Genomic DNA, 16,661 nt, shown 5'->3' with positions numbered 1-16,661 from the left:
TCATACTTAAATAAGTCCTCTGGTGACATTTCTTGCCTGCAAACTGCAATGCATGTCTTCTCCCCATCAGCTTTGTCTGACATTTTAAAGTTATTTTGTAGAAACTGCATAAAAAAATGAACATTGTGCTTCCTATCTGAACCTGCAATCAGGTTCCTGCTTTGACGCAAAACATACTCCTCTGCAGTGTACCCCACCAGCACAGCAACCCCCTTTCTCTCTCTCTCTTTATTCCTTTGCCCAGAAGGCACTTCAGGATTGCTCAATTCCGTGCTCTTTGGCTGCCTAGGCAGTCAGGACACCTAAGGCCATTTGGACTTATCACTCCTCGCTTCCTTCTTTTCTGTGGCTAATACCACTTTCCTGCTTTATTTATATGGCTGAATCTCCAGTCCTGGTGCTGGTCTCAGGGGGACAGAGTCGATGTCAGCTTTGAGCTCCTGGCTGGTGAAGCTGCATCACTGGGCGATCCTTGTTTCTTACGCGATCTCTCTTAACAACTTCTTTCTTTTCAGTTTTTTTCTGAGTTGCCTACTGGCTCTGTGCCTTCAGGCTTCTTTCTTTTATCCTAAAGTGCTTCTTTCTCCTTCTTCATTTCTTCTTCCTTTCTCTTGCATGCCTGCTCCTTCTCATAGCGCTCCTTCTGCATGCAGATCTCTTCTTCCTGCCGCTTCAGCCTCTCTCTCTCCCGCAGGATCAGCTCTTGGTCTCATTTGTAATCCCGCTCTCTCTCCCTGTATTCTCTGCCACTCTCATCTTCAGATCTCTTAGGCTTTTCATCTTTAAATTCACCCTCAGACCTCCTGGACAGTGTACAATTTTGCCCACTGGCTCTTTCATCACTCAGATTCTCTTTGGCCAATTTCTTGAGCTTTTTTGTCCAATTCTTTTTCATGTCCTTTATCTGGCTTCTTGAGCAGCTTGATCTTTGGTTCATCCTTTAATTTGCCCCTTACTGGAACTCAGTCTATCTTCTTTAGCTTTTCTATATCTTTCTGATTTTGTTTCTCTTCTTCTTTCCACTTCCTCCTCTCTCCTTCTCTTTGTCTTTTTCTTTCTATTTCTCGCCACCTCAGTTCTTCTCTTATCTTTTGCTTGTCTTTCAGGAAGCTCAAAAGTGGAGTTGCCTTTTTAGCTATTAGTTCTCTATTTTTCGCTTCTATTTTCTCTAGCTGTGTCTCTGGAGTAGATGTCATTTCCTCATTATCTGTGGCATATCTCTCCAAAAATTTTCTATATTCTGGATCAGTATCTTTTTTATTGGTCTTCTTTTTTGCAGCTTTTTGAAAAGGTGCAAATTCTACAATGGCAGGATATTCCCGACCTTTATTGTCAAGGAATAACCATCACAACCATCAAAATGATCCCTGAACAAAATAATGTCCTCTTGGCTTTAAAAACTGATGTATGCTCTTGCATACATATGCGGATACCTACTAGTATCTTTAGAAAAAAACTCAAAATAATCTTGCTCAGGCATAGGCTGAAGATGTTCCTGAAGCTGCTCCTTGGTCAAAGTGGGTGGTAATCTCCGAATACCACCTTGCTCAATGCCTCTTTCCTCTCCTTGTTCCAATCCTGGTTACCTTCCCCTTTAGTGCTGTCTCCTGAAGCCCCACCAGCACTGCTGCCTGTAGCACCACGGTACCTCGGCCTAAACACTGGCTATGCTGGTCACCTACACCTCCCAGCCCCTGCTGAGAAGTCTTATTTTAAACCATACGCCAGAGGATGCTTCCTCTACTTAAATTAAGATCTGAAGGACTGTATAACTCAACCCTTGAAAATAATTCCATGGAGGCAAAATCCATGGGAAAACCATGTTTTCTAGGGCACTAAAACCTAATGTTCATGTTATACTTGCAGGTGAACTTTTGCAAAATGCAAGCACAGTGTTGAAATCAATAAAAATCCAGTGACTGAGGGGCAGCAGAGAGACTCCAGGGTAGATATTCTCTTGTCAGCAGGTTGGGTGAGGAGCTGAAGATGCTGGTGAATTCAGGAATCCCCTTCTTTACAGGAATATCTATCTGACTGTAATCCTAAGACTAAAGCAGGGACTGGGGACTGCCCTGGTGGTCCAGTGACTGATACTCCATGCTTCCAGTGCTTGAGATCTGGGTTTGATTAACGGTCATGCAACTAAATCTCATATGCCATAGCTAAGACCTGGTGCAGCCAAATAAATAAATAAATATTAAAAAAAAAATAAACCCAGGGTTGACTTCTATGTTCATTAACATTATTATCCCCTCCCTCTATTCTCCAAGCCTGTCTTCAACAGCATGTGAACCATGAACTTCCGGATGTTCAAGCTGGATTTAGAAAAGACAAAGGAACCAGAGATCAAATTGCCAACATCCGTTGGATCATTGAAAAAGCAAGAGAGTTCTAGAAAAACATCTATTTTTGCTTTATTGATTACACCAAAGCTTTTGACTGTGTCAATCACAACAAACTGTGGAAAATTTTACAAGAGATGGGAATACCAGACCACCTGACCTGCCTCCTGAAAAATTTCTATGCAGATTAAGATGCAACAGTTAGAACTGGACATGGAACAACAGACTGATTCCAAATCGGGAAAGGAATACATCAAGGCTGCATATTGTCACCCTGCTTTATTTAACTTATATGCAGACTACATTATGTGAAATGCCAGGCTCTATGAAGCACAAGCTGGAATCAAGATTGCCGGGAGAAATATCAATAACCTCAGATATGCAGATGACACCACCCTTATGGCAGAAAGCAAAGAAGAACTAAAGAGCCTCTTGATGAAAGTGAAAGAGGAGGGTGAAAAAAAAAAAAAAAAAGAAAGTGAAAGGAGGGTGAAAAGGTTGGCTTAAAACTCAACATTCAGAAAACTGAGGTCATGGCATCTGGTCCCATCACTTCACTGCAAAAAGAAGGAGAAATAGTGGAAACAGTGGCAGACTTTATTTTGGGGGGCTCCAAAATCACTGCAGATGGTGACTGCAGCCATGAAATTAAAAGACACTTACTCCTTGGAAGGAAAGTTATGACCAACCTAGATAGCATATTAAAAAGCAGAGACATTACTTTGCCAACAAGGTCCATCTAGTCAAGGCTATGGTTTTTCCAGTAGTCATGTATGGACGTGAGAGTTGAACCATAAAGAAGGCTTAGCAACGAATTGATGCCTTTTAACTGTCTGTTGGAGAAGACTCTTGAGTGTCCCTTAGACAGTAAGGAGATCCAACCAGTCAATCTTAAAGGAAATCAGCCCTGAATGTTCATTGGAAAGATAGATGCTAAAGCTGAAGCTCCAGTACTTTGGTCACCTGATACAAAGAACTGACTCATTGGAAAAGACCCTGATTCTGGGAAAGATTGAAGGCTGGAGGGGAAGGGGACAAGAGAGAATGAGATGGTTGGATGGCATCACTGATTCAATGGACATGAGTTTGAGCAAACTCCAGGAGTTGGTGATGGACAGGAAAGCCTGGCGTGCTGCAGTCCATGGGGTCGCAATGAGTTGGACACGACTGAGCCACTGAACTGAACTGAACTCTATCATCAAACCCTGATGCTAGGAAAGATTAAGAGAAGGAGGAGAAGGGGGAAACAAGATGAGATCCTCAGAGGGGACCAGTGACTAAATGGACATGAATTTGAGCAAATTCTGGAAGATGGTGATGGACAGAGAAGCCTGGTATGCTGCAGTCATGGAGTCTCAAAGAGTCAGACACAACTTAGTGACTTAACAACTACATTCAAACATTTTGTTCTCAGTTAAACAAACATGTAATTTTGAGGGATTATGTATTTTCACATTAGATGTAATCACAGATTCTGAAAGTTTGCTTAACTGTCTTGAAATTTTTACCAAAAAGAAAATAGTACATACACCTTCTCTACCTAAAACATGAATTTCTTTGGGCCTTGCATTTTTTCCCTAGTGGGTCCCATGGTCAGGTCTCTGGAGCAGAGACATGGTACACTAACAGTTTAGTTCTGAGGTTCTCAATATTTAAAGTGATATTTTTAAAAGGCAACATAAGCAGTCTCAAAACCTGTTGTTTGGACACATAAACACATGGCCTTGGATCTGGAAGAAACAATGAGATTGTAACATATTGTGAGGCAAATTGTTGAAGCCAGGAGTTGAAAGAACACAGAGCATTCCTTTCTTCAGCTGGTTTTCACAAGTTTGTCCACGTCAGCAATTCAGACTCAAGACAGTCAAAACAGAACCCTTGGGTTGACCTCATTCCCTTCAAAACTTGCCACTCTGCTGCGTAGAGATCAACATTTTTTGGTGAGTTTTTAAAAAGTCCTGTTTCTTAGCAGCAACAACTTTCAAGGACAGTGTCTTATTATTAAGACAACCTCAGAGAAGAGGGGAGACATAAATGCAATGCCACAATGATTGGTTTGGATTTCTTTCTTCTGTAAGTTTCTTAGAAACATAATGGCCCTTCCTATAAAGATCTTGAAAGATCTTCTGTCTGGATGTCCTTGGAAAATTGAAAACAAAACAAAGCAACACCAAAAAACAAAGTCTATGCAACGGATAGCCAGATTTGACTTTAAAAAGTTGCTAATTTTGGACTCACTTCTCTCCATTAGGGCTGTGGAAGAATTATACATGCAAGGCTGAGGCTTTTCTCTGCTTAAAGAACATCTGCAGTCAATTAGAAATAAGCCTGAGTGTCGTGTTAATTCTGCAGAACCAAACAAAGTCATTTTTGTTTAAACTCTTTCAGTGCTGTGAGAATGAGAGGTTACAGAAGGGGGGAATAAAATAAGCAATAGAACAAAACTGCTGTGTGGCCCTGGAATGGAGCTGATAGGGCAAATAAGACATTACATCTCTTTGAGAATACAGACCTGGAAATTTTTTCCAGCAGAATTCTATTCTGCACTCTCTCTCTCTCTTGGGGCATGGGGGTGGGGAGCAAGCTTACTCTTTCTTCTAAAAAGGCAACATTTAAAGTAATGGAACATCTTCCAGATTCTCTCAAAATGAATCTGACCAAATAGTTGAAGTGTTTGGCAAATGAGTAGTAGCATTTCATTGTTAATTTTGAGAAGGGCCAAACAAATCAAAACTATATTTATAGGCCATTGTGTGTGTTTCAAATCACTTTCGTAGTTATTAATTGTGATTGGTGCTCGGAGCTCAAATATACTAAAAAACAGCTATTTCTATTGAAACATATCTTGCTGTGAATATCAGCATCTGTGTCTACCTCTTGTTAACATCAGTGGTACTGATTCTACTGGAATTTGAGTTTATCTCTCTAAAGAAATCTGTGGATAACCCCAGAGAGAATTTCCAAACAAGTACAGTGGAGCTACATGTTTTTAAGTTTGATAGTCCCTGCATTGAAAAGGGGGATTTTGGTTATTCCTTTGGGCTGATGATTTATTTCTTCTCCGTACCTTTTCTTAAGGCTTCCCTGATGGCTCAGCTGGTAAAGTATACACCTGCAATGCTGGAGACCTGGTTTCGATCCCTGAGTTGGGAAGATCCTCTGGAGAAGGGAATGGCTACCCACTCCAGTATTTTTGCCTGGAGAATTCAGTCCATGGGGTTGCAGAGAGTAGGACACATTAGCAACTTTCACTTTCAGCTTTTCTTAAGATTTTCACCTTTTCTTATGATTAGATCTGATTGTAGATTTGATAAGAGAGGCAGGCGAAGACACTATCTTTGTTAATTGAGTTTTGAGGAATATGATTCAGCATTTAATCTGTAGTGCCCAATAGCTTCACTACAGGTTTTTTCAGGCAGGTGAAAATGTTTAAGTCCTTGTTATTTAATAGTTATCAAAACATGAGTGATAGTGAATTGTTTCTAGATATAGACTGAGAGAGTCCCTGGTGGTTCTGTGATAAAGAATCATCTTCAATGCAGGAGATGAGGGTTCAATTCCTGGGTCACAAAGATCCCCTGGAGAAAGGAAATGGCAACCCACTCCAGTATTCTTGCCTGGGAAATCACATGTACAGTGGAGCCTGGTGGGCTACAGTTCATGGGGTTGCAAAAGAGACTGATGAACTAAACAACAGAAATAGGTTTGATAAACATGCTAAACATTTATTCTTTTATATATTTTGACTCTGTCTTTATGTCCCTAGTGGTTCAGATGGTAAAGAGTCTGCCTCCAATGCAGGAGACCCAGGTTCGATTTTTGGTTTGGGTCAGATCCCCTGCAGAAGGAAATAGCAACCCACTCCAGTATTCTTGCCTGGAAAATTTCATGGACAGAGGAACCTCATGGGCCATAGTCCATGGGATCGCAAAGAGCTGGACACGACTGAGCGACTAATACATTTGTATCAAACCAAAGAGCTGGGCATTCAACCACAATATTTTATATTTTTATTGATTTGCACTTAATTGTCCATAACTTTATACCAGTTGTCTGTACTAAGAAGCACCATCAGAAACAGTCCAATAAAATTACCACTATACTTACAATAGGCATATTTCTATTACATTATTCAATACTTTATGAGAAGCGATGAGAGAACAACCTCAGATTTCTACTTTTGGATTATTTTTTCCTCAATTACTGTTTTTTATTTCATTTTTATTCTGAAATCTTAGAAACACTGTGATTCTTATACTTGATACTAGTTCCCTTTTTACTTAACCTGCTAAATGCTTTGAGGCAAAATTTGTGGCCTACTTTTTAAACTACATTATATCTAATACATATATTTACACTTCTATCTGTCTCCAGTTCAGTTCAGTTCAGTCTCTCAGTCGTGTCCAACTCTTTGTGGCCCCATGGACTGCAGCACACCAGGTTTCCCTGTCCATCACCAACTCTCAGAGCCTATTCAAACTCATGTCCATCGAGTTGGTGATGCCACCCAAACATCTCATCTTTGTCGTACCCTTCTCCTTCGGCCTTCAATCTTTCCCAGCATCAGGGTCTTTTCTAATGAGTCAGTTCTTCGCATCAGGTGGCCAAAGTATTGGAGTTTCAGCTTTAGCTCAGTCCTTCCAATGAATACTGAGGACTTATTTCCTTTAAGATGGACTGGTTGGATCTCCTTGCAGTCCAAGGGACTCTCAAGGGTCTTCTCCAACACCACACTTCAAAAGCATCAATTCTTCAGTGCTCAGCTTTCTTTAGAGTCCAACTCTCACATCCATACATGACCACCAGAAAAACCATAGCCTTGACCAGATGGACCTTTGTTGGCAAAGTAATGTCTCTGCTTTTTAATATGCTGTCTAGGTTGGTCATAACTTTCCTTCCAAGGAGTAAGCGTCTTTTAATTTCATGGCTGCAGTCACCATCTGCAATGATTTTGGAGCCCCCCCAAAATAAAGCCTGTCTCTTGTCATTGTTTCCCCATCTATTTGCCATGAAGTGATGGGACTGGATGCTGGGATCTTAGTTTTCTGAATGTTGAGTTTTTTTTTTTTTCCTTTTCTTTTTTTTCATTTATTTTTGTTAGTTGGAGGCTAATTACTTCACAGCATTGCAGTGGGTTTTGTCATACATTGACAAGTTTTAAGCCAACTTTTTCACTCTCCTCTTTCACTTTCATCCAGAGGCTCTTTGGTTCTATATGTCTAGGAGTTTATTTAAATGTGGCCCTTATATTTGCTTTACTCTGTCTTTCTCTCTCTCAACTATTTGTTTTTCTCTTTTTTTAATGTTTATTTTTTTAAGCTCTGATAATTCATTCGTGATATAAATCAGGCTGTTTATCAGTACATAAATAAGTAAATCTAAATTAAGCCCTCCTGTTGAAGTGTTAGTCTATTTAACCTAGACCTTCTCCATGAATGTTTGCTACATAATAACTTTTCTAGAACCTTTAATTTTGGTATAACGTATACAATACAGCTTTTTAATTGCATTCAAATTTTTTTTTAAAGTGAATAAGATGAAGTAAATGGTTTTGAATATGTACAAAGACACTCAACTAGAACATCTAAAATGATTACATAATTGGCAAAGTGGGCAAAAAAGAAAGTAAAAGAAGTTAAGTTTACTTGACTAAAGGGGGGAAATGATTATAATAAAATTAAAATACAATATTCAAAATAACCATCTTGACAACTGTTTTTATTTTTTTCTTTACCTCTTTAAAAAACAATCCCTAAGGAAAAATAAGAGGAATTAGGTTTAAAAATTTGAAAAGAACACTGAGAAGATGGTCCGTGTGCTTAAAAATATATTTTAAAGGATTTTTATTTTATATCAGAGTATAGTTGATTAAAAATGTTGAGTTAGCTTCAATTGTACAGCCAAATGATTCAGTCACATACATGTATCTATTCTTTTTCAAAATCATTTCCCATTTAGGTAATAACAGAACGTTGAGCAGAGTTCCCTATGCTATATCGTAGTATCTATTTTAAAGAGAGTAATGTGTATATGTCAGTCCTAAACTCTCAATCTATCCCTCCCCACTACCCTTCCCCCTTGTTAATCTTAAATTCATTTTCTTACTTGAGAAATTTATGCAGGAATTTATGTTACCTTCTGTGCTATCTGTGAAAGTTATCTAGGAACTCAAATTAATTAAAATAATGTCTTCCTCCAGAATAAAAAAAAAAATACAAATTTGCAAAAGCAAACATTTTAACACCAAATTAAAATGATCGAGAAAATTTATATCAACCTTATTTTTGTTTTTTTCTCATGTTACCACTGATCATTGAAAGGAAAGTGTATGTTTTGCAACTATTATCACCATATCTATATGGCTTCCCAGGTGGTGCTAGTTGTAAAGAACCCGCCTGCCAATGCAAAAGATATAAGAGAAAGGGGTTCAATTCCTGAATAGATTCCCTGAAGAAGGGCATGGCAACTCACGCCAGTGTTCTTGCCTGGAGAATCCCATGTCAGAGGAGCCTGGTGGGCTATGGTCCATAGCGTCACAGAGTTAGACCCAACTGAAGTGACTTAACAGAGCATATAAGTACAAATGAGTCGTAAAACTGGAACACAGAGTTAAAGTGTTAAAATGATTCCACTGTCATCAGATATGAAAAGGTAGACCTGTCTCTTGACTGTTGGTTGAAACTGATTTTTTTTCTTGGTTTTCAGGAAGATGCATGTAATTGTGATGTAAACTTTAGTCTACATAGGAAAAAAAAAAAAAAGAAAGAAAAATGGCTCCATTGTTTATACAGTGTCTTTAGATTTTAGGACTGAAGTCAAAAGCAGAGGATATCTTATTATATTTTAAAAAAGGAAGTAAGGGCAGAGATGGGGCTAAAACTCAGAGCCACACCACAAACTCCCTCTGACCCTCTCTTTACTAGACATATTTTCATCTATCAGTAGGTACAAGATGGAGAACTTGAGTGAAAACACTCTACAAAGCCTAGGTAGACAATAAGAAAAAGCCATAGGGTTCCACTATTTTGTCAGAACACAAAGAATTATTCTATTGTTCACTAGCAATTCCTTCTGTCTTCCTACTGTCTCACGATAGTTCATTAAGTGCTGAAAAGAAAAATCAAAGCAGAGTATCAGACACTTAGCTCTTTTCAAAATCCAGACATGCTGGCCCTATGCCACCTCAACTCCCTTTGTATATGACATAAATGAATTTTTTGATAAAGAAATAATTGTTGTATGAGAAGAGTCATTGCACATCTTAACACAGAAAGTGATTTTAATAGACAATTATTTAAATTGAAATTCTCCTGGAGACCTAGATACCCACAGTAATCTATCATGTAAATGATTTATCTCATTTTATATCAATCAACAATTATTGGGTAATACTATGCAGTCGTTGTGTTATGTCCTATTATATTTTTAAAGAAATATTTATATTTCATCACGAATCCATATTAACACAAAGATTTTCCACTGAAGGAGAAGATTAAGAAAAGTAGGGGGAAAAAGTTGGGAGCCAAAGGACATCAAATCTTTCATGTTTTTCCTATGTGGTTTTTTTTTTTTTTTTCATGCGTTGCTCTAAATTTGTCATTATTTCCCACATGAGTACTACCTGGGTAAATTATGGCTTACATCACCCTCCACTTGAAATGAAAAGCAGATTGTATTGCATTGTATTGAATTATCCTCCAATATTGTATGATATATGATCCATCTTGATGGGAAACTATTGTTATATTATATTTCATAGTTATGATTTCCAAGGTATCAAACTCCTCATTATCTTCCTGTGCTAGCCAGCTATAAATGCCAAACACTCTAGTTTCCAGCATGTGCTTTTTGAAACTTATAGTGCTGTGTTCTGTGTATGTTTAGCATTTTATGGTGCCACATAATATAGAAATGTCATAATACTTTGTCAAAAGCCCTAGCTAGGCTATTGACAGTGTACGTTTCATTTAATTCCTGAAGGCAGCAGACATTTTTTTATATTTCCTCTATAATATTATAAACACCAAATGCAGTGCTTAAAATGAATATTTAAAAAATCAATCAGGCTTGAAATTTAATTTTATATAATTGGCTTTCTGCATGCTAACAAAATTGAATGACATAAAAATTTCACCTCCCCTATATACTTTTGTATTTTCTATGATCATAAAAGTAGATTCTTTTAAGGTCTTTTCATATCATCTTTTAATTTACTAGGTTAATTTAGCTCTCTCTTAAACAGGTTGAAAAAAGGGTGTATTAACATCCCAGGATAATAATCACACGTGCAGTATAATTTTATGTCTGCCACTCTATTCTTGCTTTGCTTCTATAGTAGATCTGAGACAATCAAAGTGTTAAAGAAGTCTTTGGTCTAGATTGAAAGGGCTATGTTTTGTGTGTGCGTTTCTGGAATGGACTGAGCTTTAAGAGGATAGACACAAGCTGTCTCTTCAGCTGTCCTAGACCCTTCTGGAATTAGGCATCCCACACTGATTCATCCTCTGACAGAAAGCAGCCATCAGTATGACGCATACCACCGTGAACATTTTCAGCGCCTCTGGGAAAGAACAAGTAGGTCTTAATGGAAACTATCAGAGCAACAACAGCAGCTGGCTTATAAGCAGACAACAGTAGGGAAATATATTTTTTACATACACTCAGTATGTCTGGTTGAAAAGTAAATATATATAAATGGAAGAATACACATGTAGAAATCCCAAAGGAGTATGCAGCACATGTTTGTTTCTGATTAGCTTACATTACTAATTTAGTACACTGACTTGGCCATGTTTCCATACACAGTTAGGGCTACCCAGGTGGCACAGTGGTAAAGAATTCACTACCAGTGAAGGAGATGCAAGAGACATGGGTTGAATCCCTGGGTCAGGAAGATCCTCTGGAGCAGGACATGGCAACCCCTTGCTTGGAAAATCCCATGGACAGAGGAGCTCGGGGGTCTACAATCCATGGATGGGGTTACAAAGAGTCGGACATGATTGATCAACTGAGCACATACATAGCACCATACACAACTGGGTTTATTGAGTTTGCTCTTAAAAAGAAATTGCATTTACTAAAACAATCTTATTGTTGCTGTTTTACCACAATGTCAAATAATTACCTTGCACCTATTTTCCCTCTTCTCATTTCCCTCTGATGGTCATACTATCAGAGGCATATCCAGAAGTAACAGAGTAATGAAAAATTCAACCTTATTGATTTTGACCAATTAATAAACATTGCAAACAAAGTTTACATATGCTTGACAGGTAGGAAATGAATCTACCTAACAATCCCAAGTGCAATGAACTTTTAGAATACTCTTTCCTTATGTGGTATATAAGTTTCAGAGTATCATTACTCAAGACTCTTTTTAACTTCCTGATTAAGCATATGTATGTAAATTAGGGATGGATCAAAACAAGGTTCATCACTCTTCCAATCAATTTTCTATCACTGTTTAATGTGGCCCAGTCAATTAATTGGCTGCCACAAGGAAGAAGGGTCAGAATGTTTTTCTAACATGTTTTCTAAATCTTCTGAGACAGACAAACTAAACAAAATGAGTTTATGGTGCTGGAATTATGGCCTTAAGGTGTACTGATTTGCCAAGTTTTTTTTTTTTTTTTTTTTAATTTATTATTATTTATTTTTTTTCCAGTGGGTTTTGTCATACATTGATATGAATCAGCCATGGATTTACATGTATTCCCAATCCCGATCCCCCCTCCCACCTCCCTCTCCACCCGATTCCTCTGGGTCTTCCCAGTGCACCAGGCCGGAGCACTTGTCTCATGCATCCCACCTGGGCTGGTGATTTGCCAAGTTTTGAACACATGATTGGACAAGACACTTTGAGAGACAAAATACAGTACTACCCCCACCCCTCAAAAAAAGATCTTTCCCTGACCAGCATCACCAGCAAGTCTAAGTGCCCTTGTTTTTTGGAACATTATTAAGTGTAAGGATCAATTTTTTCAATTGAAAATTATATATAAAATGGAAACTGTTATTTTCTCTCCACTGACCTCCTGTAGCTGTTTTGAACTAACTGGGAATGTCTCAGTTTTACCCGGGTATCTGATTCACATTCAGATTAATCCTACAGTTGTGATTTACAATGCCCTGGGTTTCATATTTACTGCTAGTGCAAACTAATAAGCTCTCCCTGGACCTGTGCCATGACACCAGGTCAACGCCTAGTTAATCACACCATTGTTTTTCCAACCATGTTGCCCTCAGAATTATCTACAATGATAATTGATTAAAAACACATCTTGGATGATGTCATTTTTTAAAAATGAACAGATTCAGTTTTTCAAAGAAAGCTTGTTTTAGCTTTGTACAAGACCCTTTTTGAACATCTTAAATCTTTTTATTAAATAGATTTTTGCATTCATCAAAATGTATATATTTAGAATTAGTGTTAATCACCATTAAAGGCTCTTTTGACTCTCCATTTGTAAAGCCACACTACTTGAGTTCCATATGTGAGTGGAAACTAGAGCACATCATAGACAAATGAAAGTATGGTGACAGTTTTATTTCAATGTGTTATTTCATACTACATAAATCCATTATTTTCTACATTTTTATTGGGAATAACAGTTTTTTGTAAATTACATTAAAATGCTCAAGGTAATAGGATTAAAGCATAAGATGTTATACACACTACTGATTTTTCAGTTCTGGGACTAATTTTTATTAAATCTCTCCATATGTAGCATGTACAGTGTTTTGAATTTCTTTCTTTAAGAGAACAACTTATTTTATTTTACAATTTCTGCTATCCATATAGAACTATATTCAGCAGAACTTAAAAGGAGAGAGTCACTTTTGGACTATCTTTTCAGATAATCTGAATCATACCAAATGCTGCAGATGTGCAAAAATAAAATTAAAGATAGTGCTAAAATATTAAACCAGGAAGCAAAAGGTTTTATATCTATTTTTGATTTTGTGCATACTGACCTTAGAAGAGTTGCTTGCTTTTCTGTCTTATGTTCCTTGGAGTAAATACAACCTCTGTATACTGACAATCACAAACATATTACAATATGAAGTTTTAGCCACTGACTGCCAGAAACAATCAGATCCACGAGTATTGTATGCTTTGCATACTGAATTTGTATTGATTACATGGCACACAATTCAAAGGGGGGAAAAGAACAAATCCATATTCTATTGGCTTAGGGGTCTTCAGGAGAGGCTTGAGCAAATAGATTTTAAATCAAAGTAAAGAAATTCTTTTGGGAAAGCAGATCAAGCATGAGGAAGATGGGAGATAAATTAAAATGTGCAAATAGAGAAGGTAATCTATCAAGGCAGTAGGAAAAAATTCCATTAGTAACGTGTGTTAGCTTCAATGTTTGCCCTCAGTCTTCTCTTTTTCTGCATTATGTCCAAATTCTCATTCACTATTGCTTATCTTTGTATGGGCTGAAGTAGTGACTATCAGCTTTGGACATGCTAGTAGTCACAGGTAGATTTTGATTACTGGTAGTTGAGTATATAGTGGCTCAGAGGTAAAGAATCTGCCTACAATATTCGATTCCTGGGTGGGAAGAAGTCCTGAGGAAGGAAATGGCAACCCACTCCAGTATTCTTGCCTGGGAAATCCCACGGACAGAAGAGCCTGGCAGGCTACAGTCCACAAGGTTGCAAAGAGTCAGACACGACTTGGCGACTAAACAGCAACAAGGAATTGATGACTAGCGCTATTCTATACGAATGGCTCTGTGTATTATCCAGTGCCGTTTCTATAGCAAACCTATTTCTTATTATAAAAGCATTTAACTTGAGTTTCATCACATATAACCACATACTTCACCACCTAATCAACATCTCCCTTCTGCTTTTTTTAAGTTCTAGGTTAGCTCTCCATCCTCACTGAAAACTGGGCAAATGCCTCTCTAGTCTTTCTTCTTTCCCCTTCATCCTACAGTTATTCTACAATCTTAATTTACCATTTGGACCATCTCATCAAGAGCCTAGTTATTTCCTCTCTGAGAAACATTACCTAGGGACTTAAGTTTTAGTAAGTCTGGGTTCTAAGATTGGCTCTTCTGCTAAGCCTATGGATTACTTGATATTTACAGACTTCAGAGATTTCTTAATCAATAAAGACAGCAAGTTGGGTTAAATGATGGCTAAAGTCCAGTCAAGTTAAATTTTGCTGGTAATATTCTTTGTCAATACTTTTCTTTGTTTTTTCATCTCCATTTTGAAATATGGCCATACCATTCATAATCATTCACATTTACATTAAAAATGTAACATCTTCCTTTCTCATTCTCTACAACAAATTCATCACTCATTTGATTATATTTACTCCCAAACATAGATAACTTCCCTGGTGGCTCAGACGGTCTCCTACAATGTGGGAGACCCAGGTTCGGTCCCTGGGTTGGGAAGATCCTCTGGAGAAGGAAATGGCAACCCACTCCAGTACTCTTGCCTGGAAAATCCCATGAACAGAGGAGCATGGTAGGTTACAGTCCAAGCAACCTAGGTCGCAAAGAGTAGGACATGACTGAATGATTACCTATGCATAAAATAGTTATGAGTCAATGTCTCATACTAGGTTCAAATGAGGAGACATAGCCCCACTTTGTGTCCTGGGCCAGCTCTGTTGTTGTTCAGTTGCTAAATTGTGTCCAACCATTTTGCGACCTTATGAACTATAACCTACCATGCTCCTTTGTCCTTGGGATTTCCCAGGCAAGCATACTGGAGTGGGTTGCCGTTTCCTTTTCCAGGGGATCTTTCCAGATCAGGGATTGAACCCATGTCTCCTGTTTGGCAGGCAGATTCTTTACCACATGACCCACTTGCCTAGCTCTAAAGAACACACTAATCCACATTGAGCAATTGACCTACTTTCCACAACCAGCAGGGTCCAACAAGAGGCTCCAACTTTAAGAGTCAGAGGAATGCCCAAGTAACTTCTGAGTTTCAAAGCTGCCCTAGCATCTCACATCTAAATGTCGTTGCTCAATCCAGCTTCCAGAGGGCAGTTAAAATAACAGCTTTTTCCTTCTAAACCTTGATGAATTCAACCAATTGTGAATATTCAAACAATCCCTTGGGTTTTATTGTGAAATTCAAGAGTGTTTAGCAAACATGGCTCAAAGATCCCTCTTTCATGAATCGTGTCCAACTCTGTAGGAATCTCTAAGCTTTGCTTCAGTGGTCCTAGGCAAATCACTTCAGTGGAAACTGCCCTCTAATGTAAACATGAATAATGTTTTTCTTCTTTAGTGAAGAATCATTTTAAATTCAGCAAGTCATCAGTTCTTATATTTTCTTTAAAGCATAGGAAAGCCCAGCAGAGAACTGGACATAAGGATGGCTAAATCCACTGATAAGGCCTCGGGGCAGACTGCAGAATAAGTTAATCAGCAGAACATCCTAGTCTCTGAGACTTTCTGTTTTTTGCCATTAAAAACCTTGCTCAAACCAAATATTTTTCACCAGTCATTGGCATAGCTCTTTCTGCCAGCTTCTCAAGTTTCTGTTAGCAATTAGCCTGTATCAGTGCTTTCAAAACCTGTTTATTTGAAAATCCCACAGTAATTTCCAAGTCCCCAGGGATCTAGTTTCACTCATGGAACTAGAAACTTTGAATTAATCCAAGCTTGGCTACCATCAATCTTCTGTACACTTCCAGAAATGATTCCTACTCCTTAAGAGACAGGGTCTCCTTAGAGTTTGAGTTAAACACTCCCAGGCAGCAAATGCAGGAAAGAGTATTAAAAAATCACTTCTCTCTGGCAAGCATATATACAAATGTATGAGATCTGCTTTCTCTAGAAAATACAGTTCCAAATAGCACATTCTCACTTGAACAGCAATTTTGACCTCAGTATAAACTCCATTGTGTCTTTATTCTCCCTCATGGCTGTTTTTTTTTTTTTTTTTTAATATGTGTGTGTGTGTGTGCATATATATTGTATGTTTTATTTATATTTCTGCTTTTTGAAAGCTATCATGGCTCAAGAAGTTTGCCAACCCCACCCAAGCTTTTTTTTCCCTAACAAATAGTTACCACAATACTGCACAATTCATGGTTGCTTGAACCCAAGGGTGCAGAAACATGGGTTCAGAAAACCAACTATAAAGTTATACGTGAATTTTACATGGTGTGGGGTTGGCACCCTAACCCCTGCATTGTCCCACTGGTAATTATGTATTGTGAAATCATCACTATAATAAGTCTAGTTAATATCCATCACACTTTACATAGTTATAAATAAGTTCTTTTCTTGTGATGAGAACTTTTAAGATCTACTCTCTTAGCACCTCTCAAATATGCAA

The 16,661-nt window shown here is 38.0% G+C and overlaps 1 pseudogene; it reads right to left on the bottom strand.

Moving 5' to 3' along the window:
* Positions 1 to 321: 321 nt before the first annotated feature.
* Positions 322 to 6,458, bottom strand: LOC122429223 (annotated as a pseudogene).
* Positions 6,459 to 16,661: the final 10,203 nt, after the last annotated feature.

The sequence above is a fragment of the Cervus canadensis genome, chromosome 28 (assembly GCF_019320065.1).
Source record: "Cervus canadensis isolate Bull #8, Minnesota chromosome 28, ASM1932006v1, whole genome shotgun sequence".
Taxonomy (NCBI): Eukaryota; Metazoa; Chordata; class Mammalia; order Artiodactyla; family Cervidae; genus Cervus; species Cervus canadensis.
Note: the sequence above shows the minus strand (reverse complement) of the source record. Positions and strands in the feature narration are given on the sequence as shown.